At 44.1% G+C, this 7,802-nt stretch overlaps 1 non-coding gene across 1 annotated transcript; it reads right to left on the bottom strand.

Annotated features, from left to right (window-relative positions):
- Positions 1–500: 500 nt before the first annotated feature.
- On the bottom strand, positions 501–582 carry trnas-acu (transfer RNA serine (anticodon ACU)). Its single transcript has one exon. It is a non-coding gene; the product is annotated as a tRNA-Ser (tRNA).
- Positions 583–7,802: the final 7,220 nt, after the last annotated feature.

The following is a 7,802-nucleotide window of genomic DNA, read 5'->3' as shown; positions in this document are numbered from 1 at the left end:
GGCAAGAGCAAGGGGGAAAGGGCGAGATCAATGTGTAAGTCTGTCCATGCCAATCACGGCACCCACATTGGCAATTCTCTACTGTGCATTTACAGCCAGTTTTCTGTGCCGCTACACCCACCCCCTGCACCTTTTGAAATATCTCTATTATTTTGTGGTGTCTCTCTGTGCTCTTATCACCAAGATGAATCACTTCTACCGAACCTGCTTCAGATTTCATGTGACAAAACACTCATTAAGAATCCCATAGCATTAAAGATGCACATCGCATCTCTCGTTATTTGGTTTCCCTGGATCTCTTTCATAAGATTAACGTTCACAGCAACTTGACTTGGAACAGAAAATCGCTTTCCTTTTCATTATCCCATTTCAGTCTACATTTCGTTAAGTTAAGGCATCAGTCTCAAATTATTCTTTGAGGTTTTATAATCTGGTCGATGCAGATAAACTAGCCATTGGAGTTCCAATTCCAATAAGACAGTGTGATAATCCGAAAATAGCGACGAGAGTGGGATTCGAACCCACGCGTGCAGAACACAATGGATTAGTAGTCCATCGCCTTAACCTCTCGGCCACCTCGTCGCACATGCATGAAAGGATATGGCATAATCTCCCAGACCATCACAATCTCATCACCTTTGGGGAATCTCCCATTCACAGCCTTCAACCTCATTGTCTATGAACCCCACACTGCCCGATTCTACCTCCTTCCGAAGACCTGCTGTCTCCTCCTGCGCCTGTTTGACCCAACTCATCTCTTCCTACCTCAACACCTTCCTGTCTCCCCAGTCCAGGAAATTCGCACCTCCGTTTGTGACACCACTTATGTACTTAATCTCACTAAAGACTTTTATTTCCCTGGTCGACAACGCGTCATCTTCACCTTGGAGATCCAGTCCCTCTGCACATCCATCTGCCATGACGAAAGTCTCCAAACCCTCTGTTTCTTCATCTCGCCCCATCCCAACCAGTACCCTTCCACCGACACCCTCATCCAGCTGGCTGAACTGGTCCTCATCCTCAACAACCTTTCCTTCCAATCCTCCCACTTCCTCCAAACCAAAGGGGTAGCCATGGGCACCCACATGTCACCGAGCTATGCCTGCCTGCCTGTTTGTCAAATATGTGGAATTATCCGTCTTTCGCAGTTACTCTCGCACCTCTCTCCACTTGTTCCTCTGCTACATTGATGAATGTGTTGGGCGTCATTTCGTGCTCCCACGAGGAGGTTGAACAGTTCACCAACCGACCCCTTTCACCCCGACCTCAAATTCACCTGGATCTTCTTGGCAACTCCCTTCCATTTATGGAATGACCAATGACAGACATATATTACAACCCCACCGAATCCCACAGCTAACAATACGACACCTCCTCCCACCCCAGCTCGTGTAAAAAAAGAATCCCTTATTCCTAATTCCTCCGCCTCTCGGGCATTTTTTCCCAGGATGACTAATTCCACCTCAGAAAGTCCAAGTTGGTCTCCATCCCACGTGTTTGACGATGCCCGCCAGTGCATCTCCTCCACTTCACTCACAACCGCCCTTAAACCCCACCCCTCCCGCAACAAGGACAGAATCCCATGGTCCTCAACTTTCACCCCACCAAACTCAGCATAAATCATATAAGACTCCACCACTTCTACAATCTCCAAACAGACCCCACTGTCAGGTATATATTTCCCTCCACACCCCGATCAGCATTCTGAAAAGACCATTTCATACACGAACCCCTAGTCAGGTCTACAACCCCCAATAAACACACACCCCACTTCTGGCATCTTTCCCTGCCACCGCAGGAAGGGTAAAAGCAGCTCCCACGCCACTCCACTCATCTCCGTCTAAGGACCCAAGGGATCCTTCCACTTCAGTTAGAAATTCACCTGTACAACTTACAATGTCATCTACTGCATCTGTTGAATCCAGTATGGTCTCCTCGACAGCAGGGAGACAGGACACCTTCTTGCAGATCATTTCAGAGAACATCTTTGGGACACCCGCACCTACCAACTTCACCGTCCAGTAACTGAACACTTCAACTCCCTCTTCCCACTCCGTCAAAGAGTGCAGGTCCTGGGCCTCCTTCAGCGCAAAACCAGAACCACCCAATACCTGGAGGACGAACGCCATATATTGCGCCTTGTGACTCTGTCACCTCACGGGATAAGTGTGGATTTGAACAGTTTCCTCGTTTCCCTTGCCTCAAGTCCCATGCCTCAAACTTGGAACCGCCCTCTGGACCCATTACATCACTGCTCCTTCTGAACTATCATCTTCTGCCTCACCTTCATCCAACCACCGCTTTCCCCCATCCCCCCATTCCCAAATCCCTTCCAATTATCTCTCAGTCCCGACTCACAAGCCTTATTCTTGTTGAAGGGCTTATGCCTGAAACGTGGATTCTTCTGCTCATCAGATGCTGACTGACCTGCTGTGCTTTTCCAGCACCACACTCCAGACTCTTATCTCTAGCATCTGCTGTCCGAACTTTCTCCGAGGAATAATCAATGACCTCGAAGTGAAGATGTCCCTGGATTGCATTTATCACAGTGTGTCTGAGTTTTGCGTTATTTTGGGTGAGGGCAGGCTGGATCTGAGACGAGCACTTAACACCCAGACAACGGGAATGGTATCGGATACCGACGTTAGGGCGGGCTGAAATGAAGTGGAAAATTCTGTCAGAAGGTGGATCAGTACAGATGCATCAGATCACCCAGACTGTAAAAGACATGCAGAAGGAGCAAATCAACTTCAGTGCAGGCACAATAACAGGTAAATTGGAAAGAAGACAATACAATACACTGAGATGGAGTGGAATCATTTATGAGAAAGAATTAAATATTTAAGCTATTTTACATACAGACTGTTGTCACATTGGAAAAAGGAATTTCCTGCAGTGTAACGGTGATATTTGCCTGTGACATCACAATTCCGAGAGGCACTGACATATTATCAACTGTAGTAGCGTGGTCTAATGAAAGCATGATCGGCCCATCAATCAGAATTCAATACTTCAAAGCTCTCCTCTGCGCTGTACAACCTATTTGCTGCTCCTGTCGTCAGATCCCAATCGCTTCACAGTGTATCTTTTTCTGCTTCCTGCCTCACGTAAACACTTGAAATATGATCCAATCCCCAGTGTTTCCGCTTTAACCCATATTTTATAACTCCCGAGCTGACACAGGTACGAGTGACCAATTGGCCTTATCGAGCGCTCTCACTCTGTATGATCTGTGCACTGTATCTGATCCGCAGGACACATTGCAGAAATTATCCCATCCCAGCGGACCGAGCTGCCTCCATTGATAGAGCTGTCTCCATTGGTGGAGTATCACACAGTCACAGCGAACATCTTTTGATGTCATCCTCGAAGGTACTTTCTCCAAAAAAAAACGGAAGACTGCGGGAAAATGCTGTCGTCAGCGCGATGTACAGAGGCCCATAGGGAGACGAGTGGGCCCATCAACCAGAAATCAATGGATAAAAAGATTCTTCTTTTTAGAAGAATCCAATTCAGACCATCAAGTGAACACTTCCAGGGGAGAAAATGGATGTGGGAGAGCTGACAGTCTCAACTGGTTCCAGCATTTACAATCTTGGTCCTTGTGACAACAAAAGGAGAAACCTGGAACTGTTTATCTTGCTTCTGAAAAACAGGTTAGTAAATTTTGAAGAGCATTGATATTTCTCCCTGATGTTCATGAAATGATCAAGAGCAGAGTACTCGTTCCCTGTGTATGGTCTGACCTCTGGGTTATGGACTGTGATATTCTGCTCACATGATCTGAACACATACAAAGAAATGACTCAGTGACAAGATCTGCTGAATCGGATTCTGTGAAGAACAGAAGCTGATGGAATGAAAAGAGCCATAAGAATGGGAATGCAGCAAATTGTTTTCCAGACTCGAGGAGAGTTCATAGTGCTGTTTCCAGGGGTCAATATATGTACAAGTTGACCGAAACAGCGTTGGGTGGTATTGTACTGCATCTTTTGTATAATGGTGCAAAAGCACGGAACTTTTGTATAGAGAGGATAACTTCAAAATCCCCAAAGAGGCAAAACACACAAATGAGGTAAACAACAAAGTAACCACACAAATTGGTGTTACGCCATGGAGTAAACCTCCCTGCTCAAATTTCATTCAAAATCGCTCTCTGTCTAATTCCTAAGACTGATATTCGAACAGTGAATGTTCTATGTCAATAAAGACTTCTCTGATCTCACAACGTCAGCATTTCATACCTAACCGCTTAAGTATGACTGGCAATAGTAATTGATCCCTCACTGTGTTACTTCAGCACACGTAGAGAACAAATAACGATAAGAACAACAGTCATGTATGTGACTGGGATTTGATCCGATTCTGTTACAACCAATCGATTCAGCTGTAATTGAAATTGTTTCTACCGTTCCTGTGTCTGTTATAAGTTTGCATAGCTTAGTGGTGAGTTTTCATTCATTGAATTGGACCCAGCATCCTTTCTCAGGTTGAAATATACAGGGATATAAAGACATGATGAAAGACACGGGCAGTGTTTTCTGGACTATAAAGACGTTAGGAATGACACGGCCATGCTACCATGTCGTTATAAACGATGGAAATGAGGTTTACTGGGAGATAAAGCCACTAGAAACGAAAAGAGGGGGTTTATAGGGATGGTAGCATTGAATAAGGAATAATGCGGGAGAAATCAGGAAAGACTTAGTTGTGTCCGAAGAGAGGTTATCCAGCTGATGTGAAGTTGTTACGAGTAAACACGAGGGAAATTCCGTCGTTTAGATGAGTGGAAACTAGACGTTAGAACTTCAAACCCATCGGGACATGAGAAAGAAGTTTGGAGTAGGTATTTTTATTCTGAGAGTTATTGAATTCGGAGATGAATTTTGAGAAATAGAATCATTTTACGAGCTGATTAAAGAATATTTGAAAAGCGAATGCAAGCAGACAAGGAATGAATTATATTAGATTATCTTAGATTAGATTAGATTACTTATAGTTTGGAAACAGGCCCTGTTGAGCAACAAGTCCACACCGACCCGCTGAAGCGCAATCCATCCAGTTACATTTTCCCCTGCCCCTAACAGTACGGGCAATTTAACGCAGCTAATTCACCTAACCTGCACATGTTTGGACTGTGGGAGGAAACCGGAGCACCCTGAGCAAACCCACGCAGCCACAGGGAGAATTAAACAGCGACAGTGATTCTGGACTTCCTGGATGGGGATGCAAAATGAAAACATTCTCGAATTGGTTAACATTCATAGGAAAGAAATTGCATAACACCTGCAAGTGAAAATGTTAAGTATAAGAAGAGCTGGTGGAGTTGGAAGGTGCAGCAACTCATTCGACATGAAATATTTACTACTGTAAAAGCACTGAGCTGTTTGGTTTAGCTCTGCATTGAATGGAAGTCAGTTAGCTCAGTCCACTGACTAACTGGTTTATGAGAAAAATGAGACCAACAGCGTGGGATTAATTCTCTCACTGTCTCAGGTTTCCACAAGGATCATCATGTCCCTCGCTCACCTGGTCTGTAATACTGTGGTGACTCTAGTGAGCAAGATTTGGCCTGTCGATGTAAAACATTATTATCATTGCCATCTGTTGTCTTGAACATTTGGTCATAATCAACCGAAAGGGGAGTGCGTCCATTTAATACTCTTTTATCTCCGCTTGAAAAATCCTGCGCTAAGACTCAACATTATTCCAGATGGACCCTTTGTTCCTCCCAACAGCAAAACTACTTGCCCAGATCCTTTACCAGGTTTACTGACAACAGTCAAACTCCACAAGGAGTTAAATCTAATACTTTCGATTGATTGAATGAGCTGTGCAGCTTGCAGGAAATTGAATGATGTGAAACGATTTTTACAGACTTTCCCAGGATGTAATCTAGTGCTGGGTCAGCAATTTTAGTAAGGTCATCATGCTAAAACTTCACCTCTGGTTCTGTACACATTGATGGATATTCACCTGGGGAATATTTGCAGATTTTCTGTTAATAATTGGCATATTTAACAAAGGTAAAATATTTCCCCACGTCAGAAACTGGAATTTCCAAGCAAATGCTACTTTACTCAACATTGTTTCCAACTGCGCTTCAGTCTGATGCTTCAATAATCCCTGGTAAATATCAGTAACAGCATCTTTAGATAAGCATTGAACTTACAACCTTGGCATGTTATGCACCTTTAAGTATTCGGCGCTGACGAATTGCGTGACTGGAACCGCAGACAGCGAACCTGTCATGTGACCTTCACGTACCTTGGGAACTGTAACTCAACTGCTCTAGTTTTGCTGTGATTATTATATTCCCTACAGTATGGAAAGAGATGCTTCGGACCCAAATGTCCACACCAACCCTCCGAAGAGTAACCCAACCAGAAACATTTACCCTCTGACAAATGTACTATGGGCAATTTAGAATGACAAACTCACCTGACCTGCACAACCTTTGGACTGTGAGAGGAAACTAGAACACCCGGAGAAAATCCACACATTCGTGGGAGAATGTGCAATCTCGACACAGACAGTCCACCGCGGCTGGAATCGAATTTTACAACTTGTTGAGGCAGCACTACTAACAACTGAACCACAACACTGTGGGATCTTTGGTGGTGATTTACTTCCCCAGTGGTACCTCAGTCACTCACCCTGCTTCATTTCCTAGAACTGTCTGGTTCTGAAATTAAAGCTATTGCAGACAAGGTGAAACTGACATGAACCTGTGATTATTGAAGCATCAGGTTCACGAAAAGGATACAAAAGGGACACAAAAAATGTGAAAAAAATACACGACATTGCAAAATGGGTTTCTGTTGGTTCCTGCGTTGCTTACAGACAATGTTACATTGCCGCTGTCGCAGGGCTTTTCCTTCGATCGGCTTCATTCGGCACAGAATTCGAATCAATGAAACTTCACCAAATTACTTCTGAAAGTTCATACAGGTAACATGAAATATTTTGCGTTCAGTAATAATCTTCACTATTCCTACATCCAAGAACACGTTGCACAGTTTGCATGAATACTGAAGATGTAAGAATATTATGCAATAACAAAAATCAATTACATTTAAAATCGTAAAGTAGGAAGAATACACAGAAAGTCTCAGCATGACAGAAATTCACGTGACCAGAACTGCAGCCCTGCAGAACGGAAATCTGTCCCTGAATCCCAATATCCACACGTTTGCTTGCTCCATGTACCCGGTTGGAAACCTGTGTGAAGGAGCATGCAGTCTGACAGAGCACCTGAGAGAATCCTTCGCTGTCTGATCTAAAGCAGCAATACGAGCTGTCTGTTCTGGCTGTGCGAGCGGTGGGGTAAAGTGGAGGACTTTGATATTCCGTAGTGTAGATTCACATTGCCCCCATCAGGTTAATTTTGAAAACCTTCTGTAAGAAACAGCACAGAAAGACAGGAACAGGAGGAGGCTATTCCAAACACGTGTCCTAAACACCGTTTGATATCATCATGGCTGACCAAACACGTCAATGTCTTTTCCCAGCTCATCCATAACATCCTGCCACAGAACGGGATAAAGACATTTAAGCAATCGAACATTTCTCTGCATTTGGGAGAGAAATGTGTTGAGAGACAATGGGTTTCTGCACGAAATTTGCAGGTTTTGCGAGTGAGCATCTGGTTCTGGTCTGATCATGATTCCGTAAAAACTCACAACCAAGAAGGTAAGGAATTGCCTCTGGTCAGTAGCAGGGACAAGAACTCCAGAAGACAGGAATTGGCGATGAATCAGCACAACAATCAATGATTCAGCTGTAAACTGAACTAAACTCCA

This window comes from Chiloscyllium punctatum, unplaced genomic scaffold (assembly GCF_047496795.1).
Source record: "Chiloscyllium punctatum isolate Juve2018m unplaced genomic scaffold, sChiPun1.3 scaffold_204, whole genome shotgun sequence".
Taxonomy (NCBI): domain Eukaryota; kingdom Metazoa; phylum Chordata; class Chondrichthyes; order Orectolobiformes; family Hemiscylliidae; genus Chiloscyllium; species Chiloscyllium punctatum.
The sequence above is the reverse complement of the archived record's forward strand: the minus strand, read 5'-3'. Positions and strand labels throughout refer to the sequence as shown.